Here is a 21304-nt window from a genome sequence, read left to right as displayed (position 1 = left end):
AGAGTGTAGAAAGGAAGACTATGAGTAAAGGTAAAAAGAAGGAAAATTAGATATTACATATAAAATCCAAAAGGCAAAATGGTAGAAAAAAGTACTACCCATACAGTAGTAGCATTAAATGTTAATGGATTCAACTCCCCAATCAAAAGACATAGACTGGCAGAATGGATTAAAAAACAGGACCCATCTATATACTGTCTACAGGAAACACATCTTAGACACAAGGATAAACATAGGTTGAAAGTGAAAGGTTGGGAAGAGATATTTCATGCAAATAACAATCAGAAAAGAGAAGGAGTAGCTGTACTAATATTCAACAAATTAGACTTTAAATGTAAAATAGTTAAGAGACAAAGAAGGATACTGTGTGTTAATAAAAGGAACAATTCAGCATGAAGACATAACGATCATAAATATTTATGCACTGAATCAGAATGCTCCAAAATACATGAGGCAAACACTGAAAATACTGAAAAGAGAAATAGACACATCTACCATAATAATTGGAGATGTCAATTCACCACTCTCATCAATGGAAAGAACATCTAGACAGTGGATCAATAAAGAAACAGAGAATTTGAAGAGTACAATAAATGAGCTAGACTTAATGGACATATATAAACATTATACCCCACAACAGCAGGATATACCTTTTTCCTCAAGTGCTCATGGATCATTCTCAGGGATAGACCATATGCTGGGTCACAAAGCAAGTCTCAATAAATTTAAAAAGATTGAAATCATACAAAACACTTTCTCAGATCATAAAGAATGAAGTGGGAAATCAATGATAGGCAGAGTGCCAGAAAATTCACAAATATATGGAGGCTCAACAACACACCCTTAAACAACCAGTGGTGTTGCTTCCACGGGACCAGAGTGTGAAGGATATTAAGGAATGATGAGAAAGACAGACGGGATCAGGGGGTCTGAAGATTAGTGACAACAGAAATCAGTCAACATTATTCTTAGCCAGATTCTGCTTATATACTGCAGGGTGACAAAAGGCATGCATACATTTCCTGAGGGAACAAAGTGCTTATCTTTCAGTGCTCTCTTCTTTCATACTTAACATACCCATTTGGGGTAAACATTTTCTTCCTCCTAGATTGTTCTACATAAAGCAGATAACAGTCTCCATAGTTTACTACTGCTGACACTCTGAAGTCAGTTGCTCCCAATAAATTCTGCAAGTCTTCCATTAACCCTTGCTCCTACATTTCCCCCTTTTTATTTTATTAGCCTAGGTGATTGTGCCTGTCTTAGATTGCCCTTAAGCTGTACAGGGAGGGCCTTACCCATCATTGGCTACCAGTCAAGCTCTCTGACTTTGATTTAGGAGGGAGCAAAGGGCTTTTGCCAGAATCACACTGTTAGCATGGCTTTGCTTAGTGGCATAGCTTGCTATTTTGAACATTTGTTGATTGACACAGCTTAGGAGGAAGAGAAAGAGTATAAACAGCCCAAAACCTAAGCCTATAATAGTAAAAAATGATGTAATTTCCACCAGTAAATAGGATTAAGATTTTTTAGCTCTTGGGTAAGTGATTGTATAACATAATCTCCATCAGTTATATGTAAATTATTCTGAGATCTTTCGAATACCTGCTTTTGTAATTTTAAAATATCAAGACTTAAATTATCCAAATGCCCCAAAAGATGTCTTTTTACTTTCTTCCATTCTATTTCAGAATGATTATATCTTAAAGGGGCAATACAAAAATTGCTCTCTTTCCAGTCACATTTTAAACTTCATAAAAAATTAAATTATACATTTGATCTCCAATATGAACCAATGCTGTCTCTATATCATTTAGTCTATTATTAATTTGCTCATCAATATGCAATTGACTATGCCACAGCTCACTGGTATTTTTATGCCATTCTCTTACATTATGCTGTGTCTGCATAGTTTGATGCAATGCAGTTCCAGCAACCGCAGCTGCTGTGATAATTCCAATGACAGCTGCAATAATGAGTCCAATTAGTCTCTTAGTCCTTTTTAGACATTCTTTTGCCAAATGGATCAGGATTTTTGCTTATGGAGAGGATTGCCAAGATCTTGACATCTGCACTTGCAGCCAAATACCTCTTCTTCTCCTTGCTGTTATAATTGTCTCATTTTCCTGCAAAATAAATGCTTTGAGGCAAGTGAATAGAAAACAATTCTCACAATTAAAAGTTTGGTTTTTTATATGCATATGATCTTTAACAAGTACATATGGATCTGTAGTACATATTTGCATATAGTGTCTATGGCTGCTATTTAAAGAGAAGTTATACTTATTAGAATTCACTATAAAAATTGTCCTCAGTCCTAGTAAACTTTTCTATAAATTTCTCTGACTAATGTTATATTTATCATCCCATGGATTGGCACAATTCATCCTTTATGTATTAAACTCTGATTTAACTCGTTGTCCATATAGTCTCAGTTACCCCTGAGTTAGAGATGGGAGGCCCCACAGAGGCCTCATCTCTTACAATTCCATAGGATATATTAATTATGATAACTGCTCAATCCATATGCCATAACTGTCATCCATTCCAACTTTCTCTCCCATCTAACATCCAAGTATCATTTGATTCCATAGAGTTAAAAGAGGGATATACATATAGGTAATTATGAGGATCATTCTGAATCTTAAACCATGTAGTTCGATTACTTATTGTCATACATGGTGATTTATTACCTATGAATATGGGTCTTTCCAGAAACGGAAGAGTTAAATTTGACACCATTTTTCCTTCTTCCTTAGTTTTGGAAGCCTTGAATCTACTGGACCTGGGAATCCTAAACTATTATTCAGATATATTGGTAAAGTTGGATCTGCCCATGTTAGACCCCACAGCAGAGGTGGGTTAGGAATATAAGCCCAATAAGTATAATTATGTCCCTGTCCTTCAGCAATTAAAGTTATATGTCCTATAATATACATTACCCATTTAGTTATTTTTGTCAGGGTTGACATGTCTGGGTTTTATTCTTCTTGAGGGAATCCAAACTGATGTTCCATCATTTGTAATGATAAAAGCAAATCCCCTATCCCACACCTTTTTCATGCCTGGTTTCCATAGATCATCGTTAACATCTTTTCAATAGGTCGGCTGCAGCTGCAGTTCTGTTTGAGTCATACCATTTCTCTTTTCCAAATTACTAAAATGTTGTTCTGCAGGAGTCTGTCATGAATTATCATAAATGTTTTTAAAAATTTAAAGTAAACAGGGATTTTGCTAATTTAAATTTGGTGTACTTATTTTCACATCATCCTCCTGATCATCATCTACCCCTTTTTGTTTCATGAGCATAGACTTTAGCGTCCAGTTTGCTCATTCAAGAATTCCTTGCTCAGAGGGATTATGTGGAATTCCTGTGATATGAGTAATATGAAAAGTAGTATAAAATTTATGAAATTGCTTTCCTGTATAAGCAGGACCATTGCTTGTTTTAATAGATTGAGGGCACCCCATAACAGCAAAAGCATTAAGTAAATGTGATCGAACATGGCAGAAATGTTTCCCAGATTGTGCGGTGGCCAATATGAAATTAGAAAAGGTGTCTATGATAACATGTACATATTGTATTTTACCAAAATGTGAAATATGAATAACATCCATTTACCATAATTTATATGCTTTTTTTTTTTTTTTGCCAGGATTGATTGCCCAAGATACACTTTTATTCCTTAGGAATAGATGATTAAATTTCTTTGTGAGAAAAGGAAAGGGCAGCCTTATCTGCTGGCCATATTTATTGGTAGGTATTTGCAGAGATGTTCTTATGACTTACTATCAGTCATTTCCTTCTTATGAGCAAGCAATTCACTTCTGATCCAGGCACAAACAGCCCGGTAAGAGGCAGCTGAAGATAGATTCATATCTACAAGGACTGACAAGGAAATGGGTTCTTTCTATTTCCCAACTGTTCTAGTTTGCTAGCTGCTGGAATGCAATATATCAGAAATGGAATGGCTTTTCAAAGGGAGAATTTAATGAGTTACAAGTTTACAGTTCTAAGGCTGAGAAAATGTCCCAATTAAAACAAGTCTATAGAAATGTCCAATCAAAGGCATCCAGGGAAAGATACCTTGGTTCAAGAAGGCCGATGAAGTTCAGGCTTTCTCTCTCAAATGAGACGGCACATGGTGAACACAGTCAGGGCTTCTCTCTTGGCTGGAAGGGCACATGGTGAATACAGTGTCATCTGCTAGCTTTGTCTCCTGGCCTCCCGTTTCATGAAGCTCCCTGGGAGGTGTTTTCCTTCTTCATCTCCAAAGGTCACTGGCTGGTGGACTCTCTGCTTCGTGGTGCTGCAGCATTCTCTGCTCTCTCTGAATCTCTCTCTCTCCAAAATGTTTCCTCTTTTATAGGACTTCAGAAACTAATCAAGCCCCACACAAATGGGTGGAGACATGTCATCCCCTAATCCAGTTTAACAACCATTCTTAACTAAATCACATCATCCAGGGAGATGATCTCTTCACAGTTTCAAACACACAGCATTGAATAGAGATTATTCTACCTTTATGAAATGGGATTTATATTAAAACATGGCTTTTCTTAGGGGACATACTTCCTTTCAAACCAGCACATTCCACCCTCTGGCCCCTAAAAAAGACATGTTTTTCCCATACACAAAATACATTAATTTCATAACAGTATCAGATATCCTTAAACCTTTCAGTAACAATACAAATAAAGTATCAAATTAGAGACAGTATAAAATCTCATCAAATCAGTTACAGGCATGGTCTGTCCTAAGGCAAAATTCTCTCCATTTGCTCTGGACCCTTGAAAACTCATAACAAGTTATTTGCTGCCAACATATAAAGGAAGAACATTCATAGGATACATATACACATTTCCATAGGGAGGAAAGACTACAGGAGTCACTTGACCCATACAGTTTCGAAAACCTCCAGGGCAAAGTCCATTAGATTTCAAAATCTGAGAGTCATTTATCCTCAGGGCTTCTGAGAGTGGTAGTCCCACCCTTTCCAAGGGCCTATGCAGAGGTCTGCCTCTCTCTGAATGCAGCCTTGGGGGATATTGGGGAGACCACCTGTTTCTAGGCTCTACCCTCTCCAAGCATCAGGGTCGCTCCTGGGCTCTCTGCCATCTCTGGGGCACACACTCAGCCCCTCCATGTGGTGGCAGCCAGGCTCTCCCCAAACCCCAAGGAATGGGCTTCACCCTTTCCAAGGCCTGAGGCAGCATGATTCTTCCAATGCAATGAGGTGGAAGGCTCATCCTCTGCCTTTGGGGCAAACTCACCCTCTCCACATGCTTGGGTGGGTCTGCTCTCCTTGCCCGAGGCTTCTTGACTTCAGACCTCAGTCTCCATAGCTTTGCCTCTGAAGTTATTTTTCCTCCAATGCGTCCCTTCTCTGAACCCCTCAGTCCAGACTGGCAGCAGCTCTGTTTATACAGGTCCCACAACACTCTCATTGGTTTTCTATACAGTAGCATTGGATCATGCCCATCAGACATAAGGAGTTTCCACAAATCCTTCCTGGATAACTCCATGTCTGATCCCGACTTTCTCTGAAATGGCTGACTGGTTCCATATCTGGTCAAATCCTCACATGAAGCACTATTCTCTGGGGTCTCCATTTCTGAAGGCCCAGAATTTTCCAGGACATCAATTTCTGGTTTCTTTGTACTAAAGAGTTCAATTTTCAGCTTATCTCTCTCCTGTCACATTTCACTATAAGCTGTGAGGAGAAACCAGGCTGCACCAACATTTAATTTGGAGATCTCTTTTGCTAAATATCCAAGTTCATGGCTTTTAAAATCTGCCTTCTAGCCAATACCATTAGTCAACTTTGCCAGATTATCTGCCATTTTAAAACAAGGCTCACTTTCCTCCAGTCTACAATAACATGGGCCTCATGTCTGTCTAAAGCCTGGTCAGAGGTATCTTTAGAGTCTGCATTTCTACCAACAGTCTCTTCAAAGAATTCTAGGCCTTCTCTATCAAGCTTCTCACAACTTCTCCAGATTTTCCCCTTTATCCATTTAAAAAGCCATTCCAACATGTTTGGTATTTGCAAACCACAACAGCAGCACCCCACTCTGGTATCAAAATCTGTTCTAGTTTGCTAGCTGCTGGAATGCAATATACCAGAAATGGAATGGCTTTTAAAAGGGAGAATTTAATGAGTTGCAAGTTTACAGTTCTAAGGCTGAGAAAATGTCCCAATTAAAACAAGTCTATAGAAATGTCCAATCAAAGGCATCCAGGGAAAGATACCTTGGTTCAAGAAGGCCAATGAAGTTCAGGCTTTCTCTCTCAAATGAGACAGCACATGGTGAACACAGTCAGGGCTTCTCTCTCGGCTGGAAGGGCACATAGTGAATACGGTGTCATCTGCTAGCTTTGTTTCCTGGCTTCCTGCTTCATGAAGCTCCCTGGGAGGCGTTTTCCTTCTTCATCTCCAAAGGTCACTGGCTGGTGGACTCTCTGCTTCGTGGTGCTGCAGCATTCTCTGCTCTCTCTTCATTTGCTTTTTGACCTCGAGGATTAACCCCTGATGCAAATGGGAGTGCATTTAAAGGTCTACATATTGGGCAAGTCCTAACAGTGTCCTGAGCTTGCTGTTTAGATAAAGATGGAAATTTCTTTTGCAGCCCTTTGTTATTAATATGAGATAATTTGTGAAATATTGTGGGATCCTGAATTACCCCTACAAGAGTATCTGCTTGCTGATTTTGTAATGACAAAGGACCCGGAAGATTAGTATGAACTCTTACATGCATGATGAAAAGGGAATTAATTTGACTTCTGACTAGTGTTTGCAAATGTAAAAACATTTGGAACAATTAATCTTCTTCAAACAAAGAAACTGTTTCAATGTGAGTAACTGCAGACATATTCAGAATCAAAACAATATTAAGAGATTGTGGAAAATTTTACAATACTTGAGTTACAGCTGCTAATTCAAAAGTGCACTAGGCTGAGGTATAAGGCATTTCCAATTTTTGTTTTCCCATGGGGTGACATATGCAGCCTGTCCATTACTACTACCATCAGTAAAGAACGTAATGACTCTGTCTAGTGGGGAAGCCCGAACTATTTCAGGCAAAATCCACTGTATTCTTTTTAGAAATTGTAAAAGTTTTGACATAGGCAAATGATCACTTAATGCTATTTGCCAAGAGGTATAGGAGATAAATAGACTTTGAACCTCTTCCTTTGTGTGATAGCATACTATACAATTAAGATCGTGACCTCTTAATTGATAATATCTTTGGCGACCTTTGGCTATTAAAGAAATGATTTTTTGCAGATATGTATTTAAACATTTTTGTCAATTGTTTTGTTTAAAAAATCCCTTCTAAAACATGATCTTGCCAAAATAGGCCTGTGGGAGATTGCAAGGTAAAGAAAAAAATAAAATCAACAGGCTTTTCTAGATCTATTTGAACAAGCTGTCCTTTTTGGATGCGTTATTCAATTAATTGTAATTCTTGTTCAGCTGCAGCTGTTAACTGCCTTTTGCTTAATAAATCAGAATCTCCTTGTAAAATATTAATGTTCTGTAACATATAATTGGGAATCCCTAAAGTCGCAGGTAGCAAAATGAGAGCAGAGTAAAATGTCAATAGTGACATGTACCCATAGTAAATGACCAGAGTTTGTAAAATGAATTCATGGATTGATTGCAAAGGAATGCAGCAATGTGGATTCTTTATAATTAGCTGCACACTTTTGGTAATTTTTAATTTATTGCATGCAATTTTTATGATATTTTCCCACAATAATGGCCAAATTCCAATTTGCTTACATGACCGGGCCCAGTTGGGTCCTCTGGGAACTGGCTAGGGACCAAGAGGACCTTCCTGGGTCCTAGATATTTTTATTAAATTACACCTCCTTCTGGGATGATAGCCAGTCCTCCCAGCTAGAGTGCACGTTTTAATTGTTTCTTACCTAGATCACGTGATAGCAACATCAGTTTCATGTAATGGCAACATCAGGTCAACAGAATAGACTCCACAAGTATATTTTTTCCTTGCATTCAGCCCTCAAATCTGATCTGCTCCCAACATAAGCCATGGTTATTTGGGGATAAATTTAGTTAATACATATATAGTTTGTATAAACACTGGACAAAGCATTAAAATATTTGGCTTAAAGGAGTTTAGGTATTTATATGGTTTGAATATTATTTAGCAAGTAATAGATTCATTTACAGCAATATTACTTAGATTAATAGATTAAGCCACCTGGTTTGGGGCAAGAAAAGAAACAGTTTTTTGCCAGTATAATGATACCCAAGAGAAAATCAATATTTTTCATACAGATAACAACATGATAAAAGTTAACATAAGTTATTTTGATAAAACACAACTTTGCTTTATACACAGATTATCTAGAATTTTTTTTATATCTTTTCATTAGAACAGGCTAACAGTCCAAGAAAACACTGTCATTTTAGACTCATCAAGTCTTTCTAGATTTTGACCATAATTTCCATTTTTACAAACCCTCAGCAATTATTATATTAGTTCAGGCTTTGTCTTACATTTTTCTCATTTTGTAAATGAGTTAGTCATTTCATCCAGGATAAAATTAATCTCTTTTTCCTATTAATAAAAATACATTTTTCATATTTTTCATACTTAAGTCATTATTTTAAACACATATAATTACCATCAAAATTAAATTTGTTATAATAATGTTAAATACTTAAAGTACTTTAGTTAATGCATATTTGAAACATCAATATATAGTTTTTAACAAGAATTTTCAGTGTTAAAGTTCTTAAAATATATTTCTTTTTCAAATATGAATAGGAGGTAAACTCATGGCCAGTTTCCAAATTGATGTTTGTCGAGCATCTAAGTTAACAAAAGGAGATGGGGCTACCATTCCCATTCCTTGTCACAAGATTTTATTTGTAGTATTGGTATAATTTCAGTAGAATAATTATTTAGATTAAACCAAGGTAACTTAACAGAACACTTTGAGTCAGAATTACAATCCTGAGTTTCATACCCCTTAGGGGACCAATCTGTTACAATTCCATAGGAACCATTAATGAGTACAGCCTTATGTTTGGCATGGCATTGTTCCTACTGAATATTCTCTGACTCAGGTGTATATGAATTTTTATATAAAGGCAGCTTATTAAGAACAAGCTCAGAAACTAATTTTTCTTTATCTTGCTCTGGTAAAGGTATGGTAAAGAAGCAATCTTTTAAATCTATCATAATAATAGAGCAGTTTTTAGCAATTATAAAAACAGGAATATCTTCCCATTTTGTTATGCTCACTGCAATGCTTTCATAACCAATTTCCATTACTTAAGATTTAAAACATTACGGCCTTGTGGCTGAAACCAATAACAATGTTTCTTTACTAAACAAAAGAACCCTAGTGACTCTGAAGCCTTCATTGAGACCCCTATATTTTCTCACAATGTTTTTAATCTACAAACATACTCCTCCAGCTGCCCATTGTGATTATCCATTACCCTGATGCTACATGTAAAATGTTTACTTACCAATGAGTCCTCTTCTATCGACTGGACAAGCATCCCTCTAATGGAGACTTTTCCTTGCTTCCTCAATAATGTTTTGGAGTCTCCTTCTTCTTCACACCCCACATTGGGTGCGAGATGTTGCTTTTATGGGACTGGAGCATGAAGGATATTAGGGAATGATGAGAAAGACAGACAGGATCAGGGGGTCTGAAGATTAGTGACAACAGAAAACAGACAATGTTATTCTTAACCAGATCCTGCTTATATACTGCAGAGTGACAAAAGGCAGGCATACATTTTGTGAGGGAACAGAGTTCTTATCTTTCAGTGCTCTCTTCCTCCATACTTAACACAATCAATTGGGGTAAATATTCTCTTCCTTCCAGACTGTTCTACATAAGACAGATAACAATCTCCACAGTTTACTGCTGCCCTCACTCTGAGGTCTGTTGCTCCCAATAAATTCTGCAGGTCTTCCATTAACCTTTGTTCCTACACAGTGGGTCAAGGAAGAAATTACAAGAGAAATCAGTAAATATCTTGAGGCAAATGAAAATGAAAACACAACATATCAAAACTTATGGGATGCAGGAGAGGCAGTGCTAAGAGGGAAATTTATTGCCCTAAATGTCTACATCAAAAAAGAAGAAAGGGTAAAAATCGAGGAATTAACTGTCCACTTGGAAAAAGTAGAGAAAGAACAGCAAACTAACCCCAAAGAAGCAAAAGGAAAGAAATAATGAAGATTAGAGCAGAAATAAATGAAATTGAGAACATGAAAACAATTGAGAAAATCAATAAAACCAGAAGCTGGTTTTATGAGAAAATCAATAAGATTGAGAAAAAGAAGAAGAGAGAGGACGCAAATAAATGAGATCAGAAATGGAAGAGGAGGCATAACCACTGACCCCTCAGAAATAAAGGAATTAATGACAGGATACTATGAACAAATTTATGCTAATAAATGCACAATGTAGATGAAATGGACAAGTTCCTAGAAAGGCATGAACAACCAACTTTGACTCAAGAAGAAATAGATGACCTCAACAAACAAATCACAAGTAAAGAAATTGAATCAGGCATTCAAAAGCTTTCCAAAAAGAAAAGTCCAGGACCAGACGGCTTCACATGTGAATTCTAGCAAACAATCCAGAAAGAATTAGTACCAACTCTCCTCAAACTCTTCAAAAAAATTGAAGTGGAGGGAAAGCTACCTAATTCATTCTATGAAGCCAACATCACTCTCGTATCAAAACCAGGCAAAGATATAACAAAAAAGGAAAACTACAGACCAATCTTCCTAATGAATATAGATGCAAAAATACTCAACAAAATTCTAGCAAATGGAATTCAGCAACACATTAAAAGAATTATACATCATGATCAAGTAGGATTCATCCCAGGTATGCAAGGATGGTTCAACATAAGAAAATCAATTAATGTAATGCACCATATCAACAAATCAAAGCAGAAAAATCACATGATCATCTCAATTGATGCAGAGAAGGCATTTGACAAGATTCAACATTCTTTCCTGTTGAAAACACTTCAAAGGATAGGAATACAAGGGAACTTCCTTAAAATGATAGAGGGAATATATGAAAAACCCACAGCTAATGTCATCCTCAATGGGGAAAAATTGAAAACTTTCCCCCTAAGATCAGAAACAAGACAAGAATGTCCACTATCACCACTGTTATTCAACATCATGTTGGAAGTTCTAGTCAGAGCAATTAGACAAGAAAAAGAAATACAAGGCATCAAAATTGGAAAGGAAGAAGTAAAACTATCACTGTTTGCAGATGATATGATACTATACATTTCAAACCCCGAAAAATCCACAGCAAAACTACTAGAGCTAATAAACAAGTATAGCAAAGTAGCAGGTTACAAGATCAACATTCAAAAATCTGTAGTGTTTCTATACTCTAGCAATGAACAAGCTGAGGGGGAAATCAAGAAACGAATTCCATTTACAATTGCAGCTAAAAGAATAAAATACTTAGGAATAAATTTAATCAAAGAGACAAAAGATCTATACAAAGAAAACTACAAAAAACTGTTAAAAGAAATCACAGAAGACCTAAATAGATGGAAGGTCATACCATGTTCATGGATTGGAAGACTAAATATAGTTAAGATATCAATTCTACCTAAATTGATTTACAGATTCAATGCAATACCAATCAAAATCCCAACAACTTATTTTTCAGAAATAGAAAAACCAATAAGTAAATTTATCTGGAAGGGCAGGGTGCCCCGAATTGCTAAAAGTATTTTGAGGAAAAATAATGAAGCTGGAGGTCTCACGCTGACTTTAAGGCATATTATAAAGCCACAGTGGTCAAAACAGCATGGTATTGGCATTAAGATAGATACATCGACCAATGGGATCGAATAGAGTCCTCAGATATAGACCCTCTCATCTATGGACATTTGATCTTTGATAAGGCAGTCAAGCCAACTCACCTGGGACAGAACAGTCTCTTCAATAAATGGTGCCTAGAGAACTGGATATCCATATGCAAAAGAATGAAAGACGACCCGTATCTCACACCCTATACAAAAGTTAACTCAAAATGGATCAAAGACATAGACATTAGGTCTAAGACCATAAAACATTTAGAGGAAAATGTAGGGAGATATCTTATGAATCTTACAGTTGGAGGCAGTTTTATGGACCTTAAACCTAAAGCAAGAGCACTGAAGAAATGAATAAATAAATGGGAGCTCCTCAAATTTAAACACTTTTATGCATCAAAGTACTTCATCAAGAAAGTAGAAAGACAGCCTACACAATGGGAATCAATATTTGGAAATGACATATCAGATAAAGATCTAGTATCCAGAATTTATAAAGAGATTGTTCAACTCAACAACAAAAAGACAGCCAATCCAATTACAAAATGGAAAAAAGAGTTGAGCAGACACTTCTAAGAAGAGGAAATAGAAATGGCCAAAAAGCACATGAAGAGATGCTCAATGTCCCTGGCCATTAGAGAAATGCAAATCAAAACCACAATGAGATATCATCTCACACCCACCAGAATGGCCATTATCAACAAAACAGAAAATGACAAGTGCTGGAGAGGATGTGGAGAACGAGGCACACTTATTCACTGTTGGTGGGAATGTCAAATGGTGCAACCACTGTGGAAGGCAGTTTGGCAGTTCCTCAAAAAGCTGAACATAGAATTGCCATATGACCCAGCAATACCATTGCTAGGTATCTACTCAGAGGACTTAAGGGCAAAGACACAAATGGACATTTGCACACCAATGTTTATAGCAGCATTATTTACAATTGCAAAGAGATGGAAACAGCCAAAATGTCCATCAACAGACGAGTGGCTAAACAAACTGTGGTATATACTTACAATGGAATATTATGCAGCTCTAAGACAGAATAAACTTATGAAGCATATAACAACATGGATGGACCTAGAGAACATTATGCTGAGTGAGACTTGCCAAAAACTAAAGGACAAATACTGTATGGTCTCACTGATATGAACCGACATTAGTGAATAAATTTGGAATATGTCATTGGTAACAGAGATCATCAGGCGATAGAAATAGGGTAAGATAATGGGTAATTGGAGCTGAAGTAATACAGACTGTGCAACAGGACTGGATACAAAAACTCAGAAATGGACAGCACAATCCTACCTAATTGTAATGTAATTATATTAAAACATTGAATGAAGCTGCATGTGTGGTATAGTATTTTTTTCTCTATTATCGTTTTATTTCTTTTTCTGTTGTCTTTTTATTTCTTTTTCTAAATTGATGCAAATGTACTAAGAAATGATGAATATGCAACTATGTGATGATATTAAGAATTACTGATTGTATATGTAGAATGGAATGATTTCTGAATGTTTTGTTAGTTAATTTTTTTTAATTAATAAAAAAGTCACTACCAATTAATACTGAAGTCCATCATCTGAATAGTACTCTACAGAGTTTACAGTAATGTTCTGCTATTTATCTCTCTCCATCCATCCTCTTAAAGACTTGTGGGATGAATATTTAGCACTCCTTTTCCACACATAACTTAAAGGGAAAATTAGTTTTAGATGTTGGTATGTGCTGAGACAGTTCAATAAACGTTACCAATGCCTTTTGTAATATTCAAAGAGCTGTCTTACATTGCTCTCTTTTGTTGAAAGAGGAGAGAACTGAGATTCAGAATGTTAAGTAAATTGACCAAGTCACAATAATGGTAGGGAAGTCCAAAATGTGATCATGGTATTGTCTGATGCTATAATTCATGCCAATTTCATTGATGCTCAAAACATAAAGTGATAATGCATTAGAGTAGAGGACAAAATGTGCACAGAGCAATGATTGGAAACCCATAATATATCTGTGAATAAAAGTTTTGCAAAAATAAGTATTCAGAAAATAGCTACTCCACCATTCATATCATTCCATTTCCACACACAAGACATTTAAGAAATGTGTTCAGACAAACCTATACACAACTTTTACACACACTCACACCTTTGAAGTATAGAATATGTCTTTTCACTGTGCCATCTGCAATCTTGCTTCGGATGGCCCATCCAACCTCCTCTTCATTTTCATACACATAAGCAGCATCAAATGGAAATACTCAGCATCAATAGCTATCTTGGTGGCCACCTCTGCTTCAGTCTTAGGAAACTTGATTACCAAAAGAGGCAGAAATTGGGGATCCATTTGATTGACAGGTAGTCATGACTCAATAATAGCCTTCATGGGAATCAATCATTCCCTCATATCTTGTATTATTTCTCCATATAGGGTAAACAATTTGTCCCAGTTTCCCTGGAATTTTCCTAGATTTAATTTGAAAGTTGTCCCAGGAACACCTTCCATCTGGGAAAAATGGAATGGAGTTCATTGCAATGAAAGTCCCTGTCATGGTCAGGGACATGTGTCAACTTGGCCAGGTTGTGGTACCTGTTTACCTGGTTGGGCAAGTGCTGGCCTGTCTGTTGCACTGAAGACATTTCCTAGAATTAGATCATAATCACGTCAGCTGCATCCACAGCTGATTGCATTTGTAATCAGCCAAAGGGGAGGGTCTTCTACAATGAGTGATGCTTAACCTAATCATGGGAAGCCTTTTAAGGAGGACTCAGAGGAGACAGGTTTCATTCCTGCTTCGGCTTGTAAGACTCTCCTGTGGAGTTCATCCAGACCATCCATTGCAGTCGTTGGCTTCACAGCCTGCCCTGTGGATTTTGGACTCTGTGTTCCTGCGGTCATGTGAGACAATTTTATAAATTTTATATTTGCAAGTGTTTCCTGTTGATTCTGTTTCTCTAGAGAACCCTAACTAATAAAGTCCCTAAGTCAACCTTCATGTTCAGTGATTCACTAGAAGTTCTCATGGGCCATGAAAATAGTAGTTGTTATAGCTATGATTTATTACAGTGAAAGGATACAAACTAAAATAAGGAAATGGGGATAAAATGTGCATAAGAGTCTGAGGCTTCTTCCATGGAGGCACATTGGATATGCTTGATTATTCAAATATCAAATCTTGACAACACAAGGGAGTAATTGTCTACCAGGTAAACTCACTACAGACTCAATGACCAGGATTTTGGGAGGGGGCTGCTCATAGAGGCTCACAGTGCCTAGTACTTAAAAAATTTCCAGTTCTGCTTAAAGAAAGCAGATAATCATCATAAGTGTCATTGTTTGTGAAGACACTATAGACAGCCAACCACTGTTATCAACGAAAGGATGGTTGACATCTCATGAAATTCAGTCTGTGTGTCCTATTTTCTGCTTGATGTTAGGTGGGCTACCCACGCAAAAGCTGTTTACACCCACCTTCAAGACAAGGGCTCTTCACCACACAGACTTCTCTAGCCATGTGTACTTGGTGGGAGGCAAGATTCTTGAATTATAGAAATACACAGAGAAGCTCCTCATTGCAATCAGTCTCAAAGCAGGCAACTGACAATAGGTGCCTTTCCTGCTGAGGGTTATTTCCTCCAAACAAATAAAAACAGGAAGAAAAACCAAGCCCTGGATAATCCCTAGGTGACCACATTATGTGACCCCATTGCACTGACTGAAGACTGTTCTCATTCTCACTTTATCATTGCAATGTTTCTAGCCTGGTGAAACCAAGACCAAGTGCATCTCCCATTGTCACACAGACACCTAGTTTTGCGACAGCCCAGATGGACATCCAGCCACCCTAGGGCTATTTTCATTTCCATCCTTGACCCCAAGTCCTCTACTCTTACCTCTTCAGGTACAGCAGTTCCAAATCCCAGAATAGGAGTGAAGTGACCATCACTTAGCTTCAGACAATGAGATTTGCTATCCACTGCCTCTCACCCTTAGAGTAAGCAGAGATGAGTTCCTTAACTTTTCCTTCAGCAGAACACTGAACAACACTAAGGCAAATCTTTAAGTGCAAAGGTTACACCCAACTGCACTGCTCAGTTTTTCAAAAATAACTTGGTAGGAGGGGCCATGTTTAAAGGGACATTGCATGGAGTATGATTAAACTTGAAACCATTTCACTCATTTTTCTATTCTTATAAAAAAATATTGTGAAGTTTATTATTCTAAGTGATAAAGGAATCAGGTTCCTGCTAATTCGTGGATTTATTCAAAGAAACCAATCTCATTCTCACACAGGAGCCAGGATTAGGTTAACCTTTCTGTTACCATGAAACCCACTTCCATAGCAACTGCTAGTCCAGTCTGTTCCCATGTGCAATCTCCATGCAGTGCCCTGCTCCCCAGGCTGACAGTATACACAACAAATAAACCACTATACATCTCAACTGTCCAGTGTTGGATATCATGCACTTGACATACTATAATCCTGGAATTGGGACCCCTTTCTATTCAGCGGGGTGAAAATGATGTGAAGGAAACAATTGGCATCATGAACAAGATGATAAAACAACCAAGGACAACCGGCAGGTGTAATGAACTACTCTTTGCTAAATAACTATGATACGGTAAATCTTGCCTGGAATGGATTTGTTGGCCAGATGAGGTTAAAGTTCTGTTGCCAAATGAATACCCACTGCAGCCTTACTGTCCCTAAGAGCAAGTTTGTTTCCTGGAGGTCTTGGTGTTAGATTTAACTGATGTATTCACAGGAGAAAAATGAGATGTATTTGAGTGTTCTCCAAACCTCCCTTTCAGGATCCCAATATACTCTGAACTGCAGGCTCTGAGAAAACTTCTAGTTTAAAATATATATATATATAAAGGTAAATATTATATAAATAAATATACTTGCATGAGGAAAAAGTTTGTTCCATGCTCATAACATGCTCAACATATGTGGATAAATTTCTGTCCACTCTCCTTAATCAGTAACTCTTACTGAACCTCTCCTCCTGTCCCTCTGTATGCACCTGGGGGAAGTGAGTGGAATAGCAGAGAAGCCCAGCATTAAGTACTTATTGTCTGGCAATTATTTAAATTTATATCTAAAGTCTGTATGACTTCCTAATTCCACTGTCATAGTAATGTTTGCCTCTTCCAAGACTCTGTGCATTAGGGGACATTTATGTTTTCTGGTTTCGCTGCCAGATGCAAATACCCCATAAAGCAAGCATTAAAACCATGAGTACACCTGGAGAACCCTGACCAGTAACCTCACTCTCAGGTGCTATCAGGCATCCTGGAAAACTGGCACCAGCCTCTGGAGCACTAGGAGAAGCATCACTGATCCATTGATTTAAAAAATAAAACCCTTATTTCCAGAGCTTCATCCAAGGAAGTGGTAACAAAGCTGAGAAGCGAGCAACCTGGAGTGTGATTTTAGCAGTTTAACATGGCATAAAATTCCTGTGTTCATCATGGCTAAGCAACATTTTTTAATAAAGAAGGTTGCCTTTACCACTTTTTATCATTTTTACATCATTACTGTTTTGGTTTTTCTAAGTGTTGCCAGAATGCAATATACCAGAAATGGAACAGTTTTTAAGAGGGAATAAGTGGGTCCAAGTGTAGTCCAGCAGTAGAATTCTCACCTGCCATGAGGGAGACCTGGTTTGATTTCTGGTCCATGAACTTCCAAAAAAAAAAAAACAAAAACAAAAATTCAACAATTGGTGCAGCAATGACAGGATACTCACATGGAAAAATAATGAAATGTGACCCTGCCACACAGCATTAAGAAAAGGGATTTTTAAAAATCCATTTTTAACTTTATGAAGTTATATGTTTACAGTTCTAAGGCCACAAAAATATCAAAACTAAGGCATTCAGAGAAAGATACCTTGATGAAGAAGGAAAGGATGGTGTCTGTCACATGAGAAAGCAGGTGATTGGTGTCTGCTGGTGCTTGTTCTTGGTACTGTTGCTTCTAGCTTCTGATATCTGTGGTTTCCTCTCTAAGCATCTGTGGGTCCTGGCTTAGTTGCAACAGGGCAAAAACTCTTTGTTTCACCTTTTAGCTTAGCATCTCATGGAGAGGCACATGGCAATGTCTGCCAGGCTCTTCTCCCACCGTCTGGTTTCAGACAGCTCTGACAGATCCTGCGGGTCCTTCTGACATTTTCTTCTGCATCTCCAAATGTCTGTGTCTAAGCTTTCTCCTAAATACTTCCCTGTGTTGGCTCTTTTAAGGATTCTAATAAACTAATCAAGACTTATACAAAATTGGTGAGGTCACATCTCCATCTAATCAAAATGTTACACCCACAATTGAGTGGATTATATCTCTATGGAAGTAATTGAATCAAAAGCTTTCCACCCTCCATTATTGAATCAGGATAAAAGGACATTGTTTTTCTGGGGTATAAAACACTTTCAAGCTAGCACAATAATGCTTGAATCAGCTGTCATAAAATAATGCAAGGTGGAGCAGAGGAAAACTATCCTTCTAGGAAAGCTTTGAGTGGGAGCCTCTTTGGACCATTTTGATGATTTTATAAACTCTTGTCCTGTGCAGAAAAACCCTGGGTCACAAGAGGACACACAGCAGGAACTGTCCACATCTGTCCTTGAGAAAAGGGCTGAAGGCCGATGGGGGAGGCACCCTGGGGGAGACAGAGCATGGGCTCCTCACACCCAGACATATGGCAGTGACACATCATGGGGCTGCTTCAGCAGCACATATTTTCCTCAGAGGAACCTCTTTTCATTTTCCAACAATTCACAGAGGCCATGCCCATCTCTCCACAAATCCCCAGGAACTACTGACCTTGAAAAGCCTGATGTTGACAAAGCTGCTAATTCCACAGTAGTATCTGAAGAAGAGAGAGCTTTTTACACATTTGTCTCACAATGTTGGCACTTCTATACCAATGAACTGGAAATCCTGCCCTCCTGTTCACCCCAAACCCAACTTCAGATGGTCGCTAAATACCCACCATCTCCTATTTAAGATTGGATCAAATATTCACTGGTGTTGAAATAAAATACTTTTGAGTTCTTACACTGTCAACCAAATAGTATCAAAGCTTAAACCACTTTTGGTTAGTTTCTCTGGGACTTCCTTACATTATGAATATATTTATGTTTGTTCAGTTTCCAAAAGGATGATTCCTATGCTAATTAGAAAATTATTGAGGAAAAACTTAACCAGAAAGAAAATCGAACTCACCAAAATGTACTTCACCAATTACTTGGACACAATTAACATTTGTATTAGTATTTGATGTCATCTGAAACATCCTGCCATTAGGTATGGGAAATGTTTAGGAAAATCAATTTCATAGTAGAGATAGAGAAAAACAAAAAGAGCTTTAACAATACCCCCCTCCTTTTTATTTTTCAGGAATTCATCCAAAAGGGAAGCACTGCATTTCCAGAATATGAAAAAGAGCAGGTGCCAGCCTCTCAAGAATGAAACATTTGGATAGATAGAAGGCCAGTTTCTGCACTGGTTCTAATGTGCAGAGCAGTGGCTAGTCTGCATTGTGTGCATGGGGCTGGGCAGCTGTTGCCATGAGCACCGCATCTGTCTGACAGAGAAATGAGAGGAAGAACTGGAGAACAAGGTTGTGGACCAGTGTGAGAGGCTGCATGTACAGAGTACTGGCATCAGCATGTACATGGCTGAGGTCTTGCGAGGTCCTAACATGGAAGAACCAGAGAGCCATGAGCATTGCCAGAGCAGCATGGGAGCTGGTCAACCAGCTGCTGGGTCTGGTGAGGAATCTGTGCGAGAGTGAGAACAAATGGTTACTGGAACAAGTGCATGGGGAAGAAGAGCAGGCCAACTGGAGTATCCTGACCCAAGGATACACTGGACTGGGGCACTGCAGAAGCTTGATGCTATCCACTCCAGCCTGGGGGACATGCTCACACAGCTGGTTGACCTCCAGCTCCTTCAGAAGGAGTAGAAGATTTCTGGGAGGACTGAGGATGCAAAGGCATTTTGGATCCCCATGAGTTAGAGAAGTTAAACTTCAGTGAGAGGTGCACTTGGAGGTGCACTCCTGTGCCTGACCCAGTTTGTGGTTCTTGGGTCCGTCACAGGCATGGAGGACATGCATATTGACAAAAGGGTTGTCAGCCCCATCCTGCAAACATCAGATGATCGAAGGACCTTGACCTTCAGTGGCAAGAAACCCAAAGTCTGTGCAGATGGCCTAGTGTGCTTTGGTTACTGCTCTACTACCCTGACTACCACCTACTTCCAAGCCAAGATGCATGCCTAGATAGTGAACATCCAGAACAGCTTTGCCTATAAGGTGGGTGTGGCTTCAAGCCAGCTGTCCCACAAGGGCTCTGGCCATGATTCCCATCTTGGCCACAATGCCTTCTCCTGGGTCTTCTCCCCCACTACCAGGACTTGCAGTTCTTGCATGATGAGCATCATGAGCCCCTGGGGCTGCTGCATTGCCTGGACTGGCTGGGTGTGCTGCTTGGACTTGCAGGCACAAGAGCTGCTGTTTTATGACCCAGCCTTGGGCACCGAGCTGCACACACACCATGCTCCATTCCTGGGGCCCCTCTTCCCAATCTTTGCTGTGGGGTCTAGACCATTTCCATCATCTACTGACCCTTGCCCACAGAGGGGCCTGGCCCAGGTCCCCAACACCTTCTCAGATCCTGTTTTCTACCCACTATCCTTTTCTCCCATGTGTGTGTCCTTATTTTTGTTTGAAAACATATCATTTACTTTAATAGTTAAACAACCTAATTTGAACTCCAAACACTACTTCTAACCTTATTACTTTCAGTCTTTGTTGGAAAGAAGGCCATGCCTGAAAGACAGTAAATGTTCACCCAGTTGTGGAAAAGAAAATAACCTATGGACAATCTTGAAGGAACAGGGACACAACCAAAATGTGGTGACTGTATACTGAGTGACAGAAACCACTAACATTTATTCCCTAACCCTTACATGCAGGTCTCTTCCCTGTTTCTCCTCTGACTGGATACTCTAAAGATTATAACCTTTTCAAGTAGTCTAACTAACACACAGTTCTCACTTTGATTATGCTTTCAATCCCAGGGACCCTGGTCATTACTTGTCTAGACTTGTTTTTACCTAAATAAGGATTTGACATCAATTGTGGGCTTATGTAAGAAGTTGTCTCCTTCTCCCATCTGCATGACTGGCCTGAGCTGATTTTGCAGCCCCTTCTTTAGTTTCATTTTTCCTTCTCCATGTCATTTTGCATGAAAGTAAACTTAATTCTTTTCTTATAGATTCCCCCCTCGTTTTGTTCTTTAACCTTTTTAGCTTTCGTATTTTAGTTCTTTTTCAAACTTGCTAAGAGCCTTTTCACCATAGGGTTCTTCTTCTTTAAGGAGGTACAAATTGTTCTATTTGTATTGAACAGGCATTTGCTTGGTTAGGGTAGTCTTAATAAATTTTTGAGTTA

The 21304-nt window shown here is 38.4% G+C and overlaps 1 protein-coding gene, 1 long non-coding RNA gene and 1 pseudogene across 4 annotated transcripts in view; 1 reads left to right on the top strand and 2 right to left on the bottom strand.

Moving 5' to 3' along the window:
* The window catches only part of LOC143691274 (aldo-keto reductase family 1 member C23-like protein), a 460654-nt gene that overhangs the window by 78882 nt on the left and 360468 nt on the right, over window positions 1–21304 (bottom strand). The gene's annotated exons all lie outside the window — the stretch shown is intronic.
* On the bottom strand, window positions 1744–15901 carry LOC143691275 (uncharacterized). Its single transcript, XR_013179435.1, has 3 exons — window positions 15740–15901; window positions 9510–9640; window positions 1744–6530 (listed from the first exon to the last, which is right to left on the bottom strand). It is a non-coding gene; the product is annotated as an uncharacterized LOC143691275 (long non-coding RNA).
* Window positions 19394–20475, top strand: LOC143689720 (B box and SPRY domain-containing protein pseudogene; annotated as a pseudogene).

The sequence above is a fragment of the Tamandua tetradactyla genome, chromosome 7, assembly GCF_023851605.1.
Source record: "Tamandua tetradactyla isolate mTamTet1 chromosome 7, mTamTet1.pri, whole genome shotgun sequence".
NCBI lineage: Eukaryota > Metazoa > Chordata > Mammalia > Pilosa > Myrmecophagidae > Tamandua > Tamandua tetradactyla.
Note: the sequence above shows the minus strand (reverse complement) of the source record. Positions and strands in the feature narration are given on the sequence as shown.